We start from the raw sequence: 15,857 nt of genomic DNA, 5'->3' as shown, positions 1-15,857 counted from the left end.
CCATTAGAATGGATGGGGATGAAGCTGTTGGACAGAGAAAGAAATGGTTGATCAAGGCCACAAGGGTAACTTTGCTTGGCCTGGAGGTGAGGGGCAGAGATCTAGGGTCACCTTAAGCACTCAACTGGTTATGATTAATTTGATTACATTTAATTATGAAAGAGATATTTATATCCACTTAATGTTGTATTAAAGGTAAGTTTTAAAAGACAATTAGTGTGCACACACTTGTTTTAGATGAATGTAAAAATAAAAAGTTAATGATTTGATATATTCCTTCATTTCATAAATAATTTGGAGCACTCACTGTGTGCCAGATGCTTGATCAAAGAAAATTAAACCCTGTTGCTGATCCTGTGGAACTTCTGGGTACTCCACTCTTACAGTGTATGTGACTGTCCTGCAAGTTCAAACGACTGAAATCATACTCAGTCTGCACAATCCATTTCAAAAGATATCTCTTCCAATTCCTCCGTGTGTGTGTGTGTGCGTGTGTGTGTGTATGTGTGTGTGTGTATGTTTGTTCACCCAAATGGATAGCTAATAAGATACTAAGATCCTTATTGCAGAAGAGTTTAAACAGTTGAGATGAACACCTGTCAGACATGAGGAATTTGATTTTGGCTTTGAGGGATGAGAAGGGTTTGGGGAAGCGAGCAAGACATTTGGCAGAAATTTGCAAGCAAGACAATGGACACACTATTCCATTGGTGCCAGCTAAGCAAATGCTATAGAAGATTATAGAAAAGAATCACTGGGAAGCAAATAGAAAAGATCAAATTACATAAATAGGTTTTTGCTTTCCAATTTCTAAAAGATGCTTTAAGGCAGAAGTTGGATATTACAATAAGTGGGAAAAAAAAGACATTTCTAATTCTAAGACTTTTCTACCATTGATTTTTTATAGTGATAAGGTTAATTTTAACTACTTAATATGAAGGTACGTTTTTTGCTGCTTTGTCTTTCTAGAATGATGAGCAAAAGAGAAACTCAGCAGGGAGTGAAATGAATCACTCTCTAAGGTGTCTCATTTCTCACTCCCAACTGAGTTGGCAAAGGTTAGCACACTATTAAAATTCAAGTTGTTGCAAATGTATTTCATTGGTAGTCAACTCACTCAAGGTATACTAGTTTTTAGCAATTATTCTCAGTGATAGTCTACGTGTTTGCCAAAGAATCTCTGCGTCATGTGGAAAAGGAATTCAATAACTCCATGCAGGATCAAACATGAGTTGCTTAATGATGATAAGCTAAATGAGAGGACAAATAGAGGAAGAGCTTGAAATAACCATCTCCATGGTAACTTTGAATGCTAAAAAAAATAACTGAAAGCATTAAGAATTTGGTGGCTGTGCTTGGTTTTCCATAAAAGAGGTAAGAATGTATAGGTAGGCACATCTGACAAAATGCAAATGTTATCACCTTGAAATGTTTTTCTCACCTCGGTATTCATTGTGCACGTGATTCTGGGAGCTGAAAGTTTAAGCTTCAGCACAGCATTGCTGTTCCTGCTGGCTTTGGAGGTAGTCACACCTGGGTTGTTAAATTGGTGATAATTCCTATTTCATAAGATGGTTGCAAGGATTAAATGATCCCACAATCTGCAATGTTTTACACATAGTAAAGGCTCCATAAAACATATATAAATATCTGAGAGGGAGGTGCTGATGACTGTTAGGAGTAACAATTTACACACTCAGGCACAAAATCAGTCAATCTCAGTGAGGAAGGAAGGGCACCATCTTTATGCATCAGGACCAATGTCTTTGAAGGCAAACCACACCTAATTTCTGAAAAAAAAAAAAAAAAAAAAAGAAAAAAGAGAGAGAGAAGCAGAGTGGCTTCTATAAAGCAGACTAATTGAACAGCAGTTAAGAAAAAACAGGAATGTGTTCAGTTATAATTATAGCCTAGGTTAATTAACTATTTTTATGACAAGACATGCACAAGAACAGGGAGGGTCTGCATCACATCCAGTGTACTGAGCATATATATATAAACATGGCTGGGAGAAGCCAAGCATATCAGAACATCTTCTCACAGTAACTCAGCTGAACTCACATCTCCTGTCAACATGTCCTACAACTGCTGCTTTGGAAACTTCTCCTCCCACTCCCCTGGAGGCTATCTGCGCTACCCAGGCTCCTTCCACCCCAGCAACCTGGTCTACAGCACTGACCTCAGCTCTTCCAGCTCCTGCCAGCTGGGCTCCTCTCTCTACAGTGGCTGTCAGGAGACCTGAGATGAGCCCACCAGGTGCCAGATGTACCGTGTGGTGTCCAGTCCCTGCCAGACATTCTGCTACCATCCGAGGACCTCCACGCCCTGCAGTCCTTGCCGGTCAACTCACACTGGATCTCTGAGCTGTGGGTCCAGCAGAGCCTACTGCCTGGGCTATGGATCTAGAAGTTGCTACTCACTAGGCTGTGCATCCCGTGGCTTCAGACCCCTGGGTTATGGAATCTGTGGCTTCCCTTCCCTGAGCCATGGATCCAGATTTTGCCGCCCGACATACATGGCTTCTAGGATCCGCCAAACTTCTTGTTACCAACCAACCTGTATATCTGGCTTCTACTGCTGATCAATCAACTTAAGGGTTCTAGACTGTGACTCCACAGTTATATCCCTCAAAGTTAATCTCAGCTATTTTCTGGCTGGAGTCTATATTCTACTACCTAGACAAATGATAATTTTTAAAAATCCTATTAATATTAAAATAATTTATCTCAGAGAGTATCCATTCTGTTTTCTTCTATTTTCCCCCTTACTTCTCTAGTTAAAAATAGTACAAGAGGTCTCTTTTCCTTTCAAATAAACTCATTTAATCTGATATCAGTTCATAAATCTTACTATTAATTTTTTTAAAAGATGTCTGTTGGGAATTCCAAATCTACTGTTATTTGTCTAAAAAGAAGTATTTAATTTATGGAGCAGATTCCCTGATTGGAAGAATTATCTGCCAAAACAGAGTTAGTTCCCTGGAATTTTTGGCAAGTGGAATCAGAGTTTGGGCAGGAGATTATCCTAAACTCTCCTATGAGTGGTCATTTCTTCCTTTTCAGGATACCTTACTTTGGTTAAACTAGTCATGGGTCAGATCCAAGAAGAAAAGTTCCAGAGACAGCAGTGATGCTTCAGCAAGTACTAGCTTGGCTGTTTTAGATGAAGGAATTGTCAAAATACTTTTTATAAGACCCTTTTACAGACTTATGCAAGCTCTAATGGAATTCTGAGGTTACAATATTAACTGACTGCAGTAACCTGTGTAATGAAACAAACATGTTAAGTATGGATGAAATTAACCACATATTCATTTTATTATAATAAAAGGAATACAATTTCTGAGTCATTTTTTAATGTTGATGTGTCATTCTCTTTCTTCTATTTGATCAGTATAAGGCCAGCTGTTTTCATAGAAGTCTCCTGAGAACTTCCAGAAACATGGCAATATCATGAGTAGGAAATAGCTGAGAGGGAGGACTCCTTGATATCATAGGCTTATATTTGGATAGGATAACTAGATAGTTTACTAAGTTTTCTTGTTTGGGGGAATGCATATATCTACATTTGAAAATACGTAAGTGGAAAGAAAATATGTAAGTGCATGTGGGTAGCCTATTGTTCATTGCCCTCATAGTTGTTTTTCTCCTCCCTCCTCTTCCCACAACTGAATTTTGCTTGTGTATCTCTTCTTAACTACCCACAATCATTTCTTTATATCAGCATGGCTATGTCCCAGGTTTCAGGATTGAATCTGGCACCCCAATCCCTACCGAAAGTGAATCGTTCAGAATGGAGCATGTGATATGACTTAAACCAATGAGAAAAAAGGAGTGATCTGGAGAAGTGCTTATGGTAAAGTTCTTCTTGTGGAGTTTTTTTGTTTTTGTTTTATTTTATTTTATTTTTTAACATCTTTATTGGAGTATAACTGCTTTACAGTGGTGTGTTAGTTTCTGCTTTATAACAAAGTGAATCAGCTATACATATACATATATCACCATATCTCCTCCATCTTACGTCTCCCTCCCACCCTCCTTATCCCACCCCTCTAGGTGGTCACAAAGCACCAAGCTGATCTCCCTGTGCTATGCGGCTGCTTCCCACTAGCTATCTATTTTACTTTGGTAGTATATATAAGTTTGTTTTTTTTTTTCGTTGCGTTGGGTCTTCGTTGCTGTGCACGGGCTTTCTCTAGTTGCAGTGAGCAGGGGCAACTCTTCGTTGCAGTGCATGGGCTTCTCATTGCAGTGGCTTCTCTTCTTGTGAGAACAAGGACTCTAGGCACACAGGCTTCAGTAGTTGGGGCATGCAGGCTCAGCAGTTGTGGCACACGGGCTTAGTTGCTCCGCAGCATGTAGGATCTTCCCAGACCAGGAATTGAATCCATGTCCCCTGCACTGGCAGGCAGTTTCTTAACCACTGCACCACCAGGGAAGTCCCTTGTGAAGTTTTTTGAAGCAACCATGTCTTCCTCTGGATTTTGTCATATCATATGTGGAATGCTGCATCCATTTTGCATGTGGCCTGAAAATTAAACCATCACATGAAAGAAGGTAAAACCAAGAGAAATGCTGAGGAACAGAGCCCAGACCATCTTATTTCTGGACTTTGGTAAACATGAGACAATAAATGTTATTATTTAAGCCAGGGGTCCCCAACCCCTGGGCTGCGGACCGGTAGTAGCCTGTTAGGAATCGGGCCGCAGAGTAGGAGGTGAGCGGTGGGCGAGCGAGTGAAGCTTCATCTGCCACTCCCCATTGGTCCCCATCAGTCAGTCGTATTACCACCTGAACCATCACTCACATTACCGCCTGAACCATTCCCCCTCCCCAGTCCATGGAAAAATTGTCTTCCACAAAACCGGTCCCTGGTACTAAAAAGGTTGTGGACCCCTGATTTAAGCAATTTTGAATTACAATTTCTGTTACTTGTAACTAATGTTTTCCTAAATGAGACACTCATTTAAAACCTGAAACAACCCCCTTCCCAATAAAGCCTCCCTAATACAATGTTAAAGGCCATTTGCAGCCCACCTCTGCCCTCTCCCAGGTCCTTTTCTCACCACTCCTCACATACATACACTCCACCAACATGCACTCCATCAATGCTAACTAATTCCATTTCCTTGAACACATGGTGTAGATCTGAGCTCTTATATGGTCTAGTACTTCTAGAATTAACGCCACACCTCCCTTAACCTTCAAAACCCATGGAAATGCTATCTCTTCTCTCACTTCTTTTAAATAGACTCCAAAATCAATAGAGTTGATCATTCCCTACACAATGCCAGCATTATATATATTTATATTCTGTTAATTACAAAGTCTCTATTTTAAATGTTTCATTTAAATTATTATTTTGTTTAATTAGTACTGTTTTGTCTGTTTGTTTACCCTTGTCATATTTTCAAAAAATATGATGGAATCTTATCTAACAGAATCTTGTAAGTAATAAAGACTCAATAAAAGTTAATTGAATGATTGAATGAATAAATAAAATGGAGCTAGGGTGACAGTCTGCAGAATACATACTATGTCAGTGACATCAAACATACATTCATTTTTACTGGTTGAACTCTAGTTAAGCTACTTGCCATCAATGTCATCAATCCTCTGGTCATCATTATCATAAAAAATTATTTAGCACCATCTCAATGGCATATTGTCACAACTTCAGGTACCCGTGGTAGAAGTGGAAGAACTCAAAAAACTTCACATTTTTGGATCACACAAAGGCAGAAAAATAACTTCACCAAATGCTAACCTCAGAAGTAGGCCAGAGTAAGTGCATCTGGGGAAAGGAACAAAAGCAACTGTGTAATTACTATAATAAGCCATGACACTTTCACATCCATGACATATGAACAAAGGGGTGGAAAATATGGGGGTTAATGCTTAGATGGTTGAGATACTATGGCTCATTCTTTTTTAAAAATTACTCGTCATTAAAGGCTACATAGACACTGTGTAATCAACTAACTTTTCTTGATTTTTTTCTTTTTTCTTTATGGCTCTTTGAATCAAAGTCTGATTTAATTGAATTGTCAATGATCAAGGATTATTCCAAGAAGCACAATTATTTAGAAATAGATTCAGAGAAGAAATGTTGTCACATGTGAATCCTTTTATTATCACATTCTAAGAGAATCTATTTATCATTATAAACAGAGAAAGTTGGCAAGAGATTATTTCCATATTCCACATAGGATCATTATTATGGTCATAATGTCATAATTTTGAGTATTCCAGAGCTTAAAATTTTTTGTATGTGCATTACGGTGTCTGAGAAGTGTTACATGGTACTTGACTTATTTTACAGAATGTTATATCTAAAGGAAGTTGGACATTCCCCTCAGCACACTCTTTTGAGGTAGACCAATGTGTTCTTGGCCAGAGAAACATACTTTTTATTTATTCTCAGAGTTATTCTCAAATACAATAGAACTATTAATTTATAGTTGTGTATTTCTACCAGCATGCATGGCATCTAATTGTCTACAAACATCAATCTTTTGTCTGTCCTTTAAAATGTTTCATAAATACTCTTAATAAAGATTATATGGCTTAAATGAAAGTGTGGCTTTCATTCAGTAGGTAGGTTTGACAAGATGCCATTTAATGTCCTTTTCAACTCTAAGATATTGAGATTCTCCTAGAAAATCATAGAATGTGGTAACTGGAAAGCACTTTGGAGATCTTCTCATCTAAACTCATTATGTTGTAGGATATCCGGAGAGGCAGAGTGATGTTCAAATTCATGCAGTGAATTAACAGAACCAACAGGGCTAGAAGCCAGGTTTTTTCACTCAGCCTAGTATTCCATTGCTATACACTGTATCTAGGGTTGGAACAGAGGAATGGATTTAAATTAACTTTAGGTGCTTTGGCATGTTTGTTTAGTGCCATAAAATAAGGCAAGGAGAGAGGAAATAAATTGTGAAGAACTTAAGTGAATCATATTACTGAAGGGTAACTCTAATTTTTGAATTTTTGTTTACTCTGATACAGCTGAACAAGTGATTAAAGTCCAGCATAGCCCCATAATCAATATAAAAGCAATATAAACTATTCAACGTGATAGCTACCAAGGGCCAAGCTCTTGAGAGATGGAGACAGGTTGGCTAGGTCTTTAATGGTAATGATAAACACAATCCAACCCTTAAAAGGGTGGAATGTGCAACATTTACAGACACAAACAACATAATCTCAAACACAAAAAAGAGACTTTTTAATTTTACCTTATAGTATGATATCAATCCCAGATTGATGCTGCCATAAGAACAACACCTTGGTCTACAAGATGGTCCTTCACCTGATCAGAAATAATTGCTACTCATTTATCCCTCAATATGTGGCAGGCAATCTAGTATCTTATATAATATATCATCTCATATAATCATTAAAACACACTTATGGGGTTGATACTCATAAATTTAATTTTAAAAGTGAAGAAACCACCTCAGAAATTTAAGGTTATAGTTTATGATTGTAGATCTCAGCTTAGAATGCTGGCAGTCTAACTGTAAAACCCTTATATTTAATCACTTCTCCACAGCAAATGTTAATATTCCACCCTCTGGTGGTTAGGAGGTACCACTGCAGCTGCAATCATGTATACTTCAAGACCGGGAAATTGTTGTTCAACCATTTAGTAGCAAAGTGTGCAATCACCACAAGCAATCAGGTAATTATTTCTACCTATTTCTCAAGGATTCTATGAAATAGACTACATAATTATCATTATTCAAGTGTCTACAAAATTAATACTTAGTTTTTAATAGGTTGAATGAAAACAATTGCAAGTGACCAGCTGTCCTCACCTACGTCATTCCGTTGTAATAAGCCAGGTAACTCCCTCTAAAAATTCAGCACCAGTCAAAATCAAAATTGTATGCTGAAATACCTACTAATTCAACACTCAGTTAAATAGAATGTGCAAGTTAGTGCCTCATCCCAAAGAGAAAAGAACTCATGGAGTGGCTTTATTCACAAATGACAGACCTACTCACAAATGACACTATCTTACATGTGGAGATTTGGACCTGCACAGACATTTACTAATTTACTACACATTGTGAGGTTAATAAGGAGGCTGACTGCTGGGGAAAATTGTGTGAATGTTGGCCTAGAGGATGTCCTGTCTTTGCCCCTCAGAATTTAGCAACAGGACTCCGTGCTGACAGTGAAAAGTGGTGCCCTTTTTCTTGGTAAAAGCTTTCAAAAACATTCCTATGTGCAATCAAATGTTATTTTAAAATAATTGACTCAGTTTGTGCCATGTTAATAAGAGGCTTCCTTAATGATTTTGTTCTTATTTCACAAAGGGGTAGTTGAAATGTAGGCATGGTTATCATTATTTCTTTTTCTTTAACCTCTGTACCCTTGCCAATTCTTGGGTATGTTCAGGTTTCAGAACTGTATTCCTTCAGACATTAAATTATAATCTGAGTGAATTTTCATTTAGCACCTTCTAGTCATTAATTTTTCAAAATATGTTTATGGAGCTCTTATTATGTAACAGCCAGAAATGGTGTTCAGTGTTGGGGATATAATAGTGAGAAAGATATACATACTTCTTGACTTTATGGAACTCACGGTGTAGTGGCAAAGACATAATGAAGAAACATGTAAAATGGTTATAAACTGAGATAAGTTTTGTGAAGAAAAAAAATGATTCTCTGAGAATGGTATCTTTTTTAAGTGGGATGATGAAGGAAATCACTTAAGTTGAGACACAACAAATGAGGAAGGGAGCTGTATAAAGAGGGGGAGAGGACAGTGAAGGAATGAAACAGGCGGCTGTACGTGCAAAATACTGAGGAAAGGAAAGGCTTGACATGGTCAAGGAGCTGAGTAGAGACCTGGGAGAATAAAGCGTATTGGGCAGAAGAGAAGTGATAAGATTTGGAGTTAGAAAAATAGGCAGCAGCTGGATCTTAAAAGGTGGTGTAGGCCAGGCTAAGGGGAATGGATCTTATTTTTAAAAGCAATGAGAATCCATTTAATGCATTTAAGCAGGAGAGTCATAGCTGCAATAGAAGCCTCTGTGTAATGATAAATATAAATGTGCAAAGAATTAAATTAGTTGTAGGGTTCATGTGGAGGACATACTGGGATCTTTCATCACACGAGAGTGGTCATTCAAAATTATAAATAATTTGCATCTATTACAAAGACATTATGCACAAGTTGAGTGTACAGCCTGTCAAGCTGAATGTGGACACTCAGAAGTGTCCTTTTCAATATATAATATCCCCAGACCATTACACATCAACGAGGATCTTGTATAAATGTTGTTCAAAGTTTCTCAATGTTCTTGGTTTGCTTCAGACCCAAGAAAGGGAGACCAAAGTGCTGTGCTAAAAATATACTTCTGTTGTTTCACTGTCAGAAGCTGAGCTAAATAAATCATAGAATGTGTTACAGAAATTGTGCCAGTAGGTTCTGTGCTATGAGTTTGAAACTATGCTAAACGCAGCAGGATAATGTGAAAATGTAGGAGTTCATCATTCTGCCGTCAAAAACAAAACACTGAGTAAACACAAATGAAAAGCATACCTGAAACAGTTTTGTTACAAAGCAAATTATCAAGCACAACTATAAGTAAACACATTACTTGGTGTAAAATACAATCATAATAAAGAACATGTCAGAATCCATTGGTAATTCAGAGGAATAAGTAATAACATCTAACCAGGAAAATCAGGGAAAAGCTTTATAAAAAGACAACATTTAAATTTTGCTTTCAATAAGATGAGGGGAACAAAATGTCAGACAAAGGGACAGATGTTTATAGGGCAATGGCCCCATTCAGTAGTTTGGGTGAAGAGTAAGAAGGATAATGAGGGTGGGCTCAATCAAATCAGCCTCTTACCTAAAATGTCTTGATCATATTATCAAGTTCTGCCAAGGTGCCATTTCTCCAAACTCTGGTGCTGAGTATTAATCAGTATTCAATTGGCCATTTCCACATACATTTCTTTTTGTCCATTTACCAGTAAAGAGAGGCATGGTGACTAAGGGAAAAAAAAAATGTTAGCTTGGTGACATGTTGGGACTCATATTCGACAAGTCCCACCCTGATGAGTCAGCTTTGGGGCTAACATGAAAGCCACTTTGAACATTCAAAATGGACTGGCTTCTTTGTGAATAAGGCATCATCTTCATATATAACTAAACAAAGTGCTAATGAGATGTTATCCTTCAAATTAACTTAAGCAATGAGGTAGAGAGAGTTGTGAGAAGAAGCCAATACCCATTTTATTGAGCATATAACCTCCTCAGTAATGAATTTAGTCTTCAAATCAGCATGTTGGATCCTTGGGACACCTTGAAGCCCATGTAGTCCTGTGAATTCTGATGGGTTCAACTCTATCAGAGGTTGCTCACATAGTTAATAGCATCAGAACCACAATTCACACCTGTGTCTCCCCACCGTCCATCACTATTTTGTTCGTATTACAGCACTCTTTTAGTTAACTATGATATTGAATCTATTGCTTGACAAGTACAAGATAATTTTGAATTTTACCTCCATGGACTTCATAACCATGGAGCCAGAGATGTTTGCATATGATAAGTTCAATTATAGCATGTATTTTTCTTCCTCTTTTCACTATTGAAGTGCTTTTTACTGCTTTATTCTTTGTATTAAATAAATTTACTTTATTTACATTAAAAACAATTGTCACTATTATTTTTATTCAACACATTTGTGGGGTTTATGTTACAGGGTTTTTTTCCCCCCACTGAATGAAAAGTATAAATATTTGGAGGAAAAAAAGAGAACATGTCCCCTTACCATTGTTTGTATAGTATGGACCAGAATAAAAGAACGCATTGGTGGTAGTCACCAGAGGATGGGGTACAAGCTCTGAAGATCATGAAACCATGGAGTCCAAAGGTGTGAAGACTCATTAATTTTGTTTAGAAGAGCTTGGCTGTTGGGAAACTATGGATGTGCTCTTAAATAGAGTTCTGATTTTCAGGGCAACATAAATTAGTGGCTAAGAGCATGGATTCTGAAATCAGATTTCCTTGGTCTGATCTTAGCTGCATTGGTGAAGGCTGTTTGAATCCCAGCTGTGTGACTATGTGCAAGTTTTTAAACCACTCTCCATTTCAGTTTCCTCAATCTCAAAATTGCGATGATAATGGTAGGACCACTGTGAGACCCAATAAGTTAATCATTTGAAAGTGCTCAGCACATGACCTTGTCTATAAGAAATGCTAAGATTTAGCAACATGATTAGCGAGCTCGGAGACTCGATATGAAGGGTGGAGGCAGGGATGTGTAGATAAACCCAGAAACCTACAGCATATTAGGAAAGCTATTCATCCAAAAAATGAGAGATTAAGCTGCTTTGTATCTGGAAAGATGCAAGCAGCACCTTATACTAAGGAAAATGTTTCAAAACCACATGCCATGCTTTGCTGAAGTGGGCTGGCAAGTATCTCTGAATCTATGACAAAGCTAGTGTTTATTAACCTGCCAGCTCTGTGAATAGGTTAGGCAGAGGTCACCCCAAAAAGGAAGATTTAAACCTAAAATCTATAAACCACCACTTACACAGGTGCTTCTGTAGAGGGATGGAGTTGAGAGGTAGTTGAGGCAGGTCTGAAAGAGGTTGAATGAACATTGTTTGATCCCATCAATAGCAACAGAGCATATGGCAGTCACAACATCAGAGTATCCATGCAGCAAGAAACACTGACATAAAGCTTTTGGCCATAGCAGCAATGACAGCAACACAGCATTGGCAATGGTAAGGAGACTTCATCTGCATGGCAGCTTCTCAGGACTCCAGTCACAGCCAATCATGCGGGCATACATGAAACTCATTCACAGTGCAGACATTACCAATGTAACTCAAATAGGGAAGAGTTCCACTCCTCTGAGCCAGTCATTCTTTCCAGGCTTAGCATGATCACTCACCTAAGGAGAAGTTAGCTGAAGAAGAAACCAGTATCTAATCTAACCCTACATGGAGCACATTGGAACTCTTTATAGAGATAAATTGTGTGGACTCAGGGGCTAAAGACTATTGGTATTGGAATGGAGACTGGTGTGGGGATGGGAAGAAATGCTTAGTAGGCAATTTAGTGTAGTGGGAAGAGAATTGGCCTTGGATTACGACTAGGCCTTGTTTAAATACAAATTCTGCCGTTTCCTAGCTATATGCCCTGGGACAAGTTAACATTTTTAAGACTCAGTTTCTTAATTGTAAAATGGAGATTATGCCTAATTCATTGGAAGGTCGTCACAACTAAATGATATCATGCCCACTGAATGCTTACTCGAATGTCTGTGTCAAAAGTATGCAAGATATCATTTAGTACTTTATATGATATTTGCTTCTTGGACCTAAGCCTCATTCTCATGATTTCTGTATACTGAATTTAAATTTTAGGACAGAGACCAAGAAAAGCTATTCATTATAGGTGCAAAGGGCATAAGTAGTATGGAACATGACCCAGATAATCTGTGTAGCATTCTCAAAAATGATTCACTGGGTACATGCTACAGAATATTCTTCATAGATCAAGGAATTTCTTCTTGCCTGAACAGAAAGGCTTTGGTAGGATTTGTGTATTGACATTGCTTACCCTAGGTTCTTCAAAACGTAGATAGTTTAACAGCATGCTTTCTTCCTAGAAGCCAAGTATAGTGAATTTAAAGAACATTTCCTTGTCTATTCAGTACTGTGCCAAGAAGCATAATATACCTCATTAATTTGATTCTAATTATTTACCAATCACTGTGTACATATACTTCATCATTTTAAACTCAAACCACCCAGTTGGATAAGTAGTATTTTTTAATTTCCATTTTTTTTTCAGTGAAGATGAAGACACAGATAAATTAAATAGGTTGTCCAAGATAATACAGATAGTAAATGTGTAGCCAGGATTTTAATCCTGTGAGTTGGACTTCAGAGTTTGAGCTATAAGTTTTGACTATCTGGTTACATTAGATTTTTTTTTTTTTTTTTTTTTTTTTGTCACTAGACTAGCTGAAACATGGGTAAAAGTCTCTGTGTCATATGGAAGGTCTGCATACAGAATTTGATTGAAAATTTCTGGTCTGGTATATTACATTGTTGTGAGTCTATAGAGGCTACAGTCAGAGAAGTAAGTAAGTATAGTTGATTGGATGGTTCATTTGTAACTCAGGAATAAATGCAAGAAAGGAATTATGCATATTTCATTGGAGTCTGTAAAATATTATAGATTTTCAACATCTTAGAAAAGAGCATGAACTTCAAATCATATGAAACTGACATAACCTAGGTGTCAAGGAAGGTGTTTGGATGGTATGGAGTCAGATTTTTCTAAAACATGAGATCCATGGTCTGAATGTTGTTAGCAATTCTGGTTTTTCATACCCATTAGTCCTTACCTGTTTTTAGTTAAATAATTATCCTTTTGAAAATGTTGAGCTCGTCGTAGACACTAATGGGATAAGAGAGAGTATTTTGTTCCATGTTGCATCAGAGTCACTGACACCTTTCCTGAAGCCAGAATAGTCTTCTCTAGTTCTGTTTCCCATTTCTACCTTCAGAGAATTCCTATTACGCCCTCAGTTAGAAATTCTTTCATGTCAGGAACTGTTCCATATTCTTGCCCTAGGACCCAAACAGAAAGAATGATAATTGATTGAAAAATAAAAGCTAAGAAAAGAACAACCAACCAACACAAAGCAAAAGCACTCTACTTCTTTGGACAACTGATAACTCATCACTACTAGTTATATCGAGTGATGGCTCTGATAAGCAATAAGCACTTAAAAATTAAATTTTGAATTAAAAAATACCTTTTTGTGGTTGTGTAGTACTAAGTCATTTGCCTGACTTTTACATAACTTTCTCTGGCTTTATGAAAACAAATTCATTAATGACATTCAAAGAGAGTTATTCCTTGGAGGCAAGAGGTAAAACCAATGTGGTTGCATCCAGACACAAGAACAAAGAAATCTCAAAGGTAAATACTGAAAATGGTCCATTACTATTATTCCATCTCTCAATATGGTACTGCTTCAAGTCCAGGGCCAATGCCCTGGCAGGAGTTCAGTAACTACTAATTGTCAAAGATAATGAGAAAAGAAGACTGAAAATTCAATAAAAGGCTAAGAATAACACCTCCCATAGCAGTTCACTGCCTTGTCACTATTGCTTCATGGACTGTAGCATGCTGTTTATTTAAATAGAATGTGCAGATTTTAACACTTGGATTTAAAAGCTCTCTTCCACCATAAATCCTGTCAACCTTTACAGTAGGGTTATTTATTTTTATTTTTTTATTTTTTATTTTTTTTAACATCTTTGTTGGAGTATAATTGCTTTACAATGGTGTGTTAGTTTCTGCTTTATAACAAAGTGAATCAGTTATACATATATATATGTTCCCATATCTCTTCCCTCTTGCATCTCCCTCCCTCCCACCCTCCCTATCCCACCCCTCTAGGTGGTCACAAACCACCGAGCTGATCTCCCTGTGCTATGCGGTTGCTTCCCACTAGCTATCTATTTTGCGTTTGGTAGTGTATATATGTCCATGCCACTCTCTCACTTTGTCACAGCTTACCCATCCCCCTCCCCATATCCTCAAGTCCATTCTCTACTAGGTCTGTGTCTTTATTCCCGTACAGTAGGGTTATTAACTGTTGTTGTTGTTTCCCCTTGGAATGAGCTACATTCACTCTGACACTCTCTATGTGAGGAAACCGATGTAATAATGCATGTTGAGATTCTCAAGAACAAAGTGTCTTCCTCTGGACTTCATATTTTATTAAATGAAGCTACAGGAGAAAGTGAAAGAAATACATTTAAAATTTTAGCTATATTGATACTCACAAGTGCTCTACTGTATTTATTTAATGATTGGATTTACAGTAAATCATAGTAAAGTTTTGTAATGATCACAGGTGTACTTACCATATTAAAATTAGAATATCCATTACTACTGAGTGAAATAATTTTCAGAAATCTTTCTCAGGAAACAGAAATAGACATCAGTGTAGTTCTTTCATTTTTCAAGTCTATATTTGTTCAGCAGATTGTTTAAAGTGGGCCTGCTCCCATTTCCTGTCTCCCAGATGCTGCAGCTGATGGTGGCTTGGTCCCCGGGAGTCTGGTTTAATTTCCTGCAGTAAATGACTATGGTGATCAAAGCACTGATCTTGAGATGGTACTGGAGGGACTTCTAATGTAAGGCCAGCTCTCTGGGGCCCTCACGCTATGAACAGAATGCTAGGCAATCCAAAAAAAAATATGCTACACTCTGACCCACGAGCCACTCTGGAGGACAAATACCATCCGAAACTGTGTTCTGTTCTGAAACACGTCCAATCAGGGTTGTGTCTCTCATACATCCATCAGGTAGCTGAGTGAAATGCTGAAGTCCCTAAGTATTTGTTGTAAAGGCCAATTGTCCATTTGTACATGAATTCTTCTTATGATCCCTCATTGCTCTCACAGTTACATTTTCATAGAATCACAATTATTTCCAAATGCTTAAGAGATGTTTAATGGGCTTCACTTATCATACAGTTAGTAAATATTCTTGCCGAGGTTATGTGATTTACTTAAGCAGCGTCACGGCTAGAACTCAAGCCTAGTGACTCTCATTCTGGTGCCCCACTGGCCATAATCCAAAGTATCCCTTGTGAGAAATTTATTTAAAATATTTAAATGTACTAAGCACAATAATTTTAATGACCCCTACATGTACATTAAAGGCCACACATAACACATAAAAAACCTTTACTCGATCATAAGTGTGGCCTATCTTAAATAAATATGGCAGATGTAATAAACATTAATCTATCCTCAGATTTTCAAGTATCTTTTAATGAAG

General features: G+C 37.5%; 1 pseudogene across 1 annotated transcript in view; it reads left to right on the top strand.

The window, feature by feature from the left end:
• The window catches only part of LOC309660405, an 89,729-nt pseudogene extending 75,954 nt beyond the window's left edge, over positions 1-13,775 (top strand). Inside the window, exon 2 of the transcript in view lies at positions 2,001-13,775. The product of the transcript in view is annotated as an uncharacterized misc_RNA (transcript). The remainder of the gene's footprint in view (positions 1-2,000) is intronic.
• The last annotated feature ends 2,082 nt before the right edge of the window (positions 13,776-15,857 follow it).

This window comes from Balaenoptera physalus, assembly GCF_965194825.1.
Source record: "Balaenoptera physalus genome assembly, chromosome: 4".
Taxonomy (NCBI): Eukaryota; Metazoa; Chordata; class Mammalia; order Artiodactyla; family Balaenopteridae; genus Balaenoptera; species Balaenoptera physalus.
This window is presented reverse-complemented; position numbering and strand designations above follow the sequence as displayed.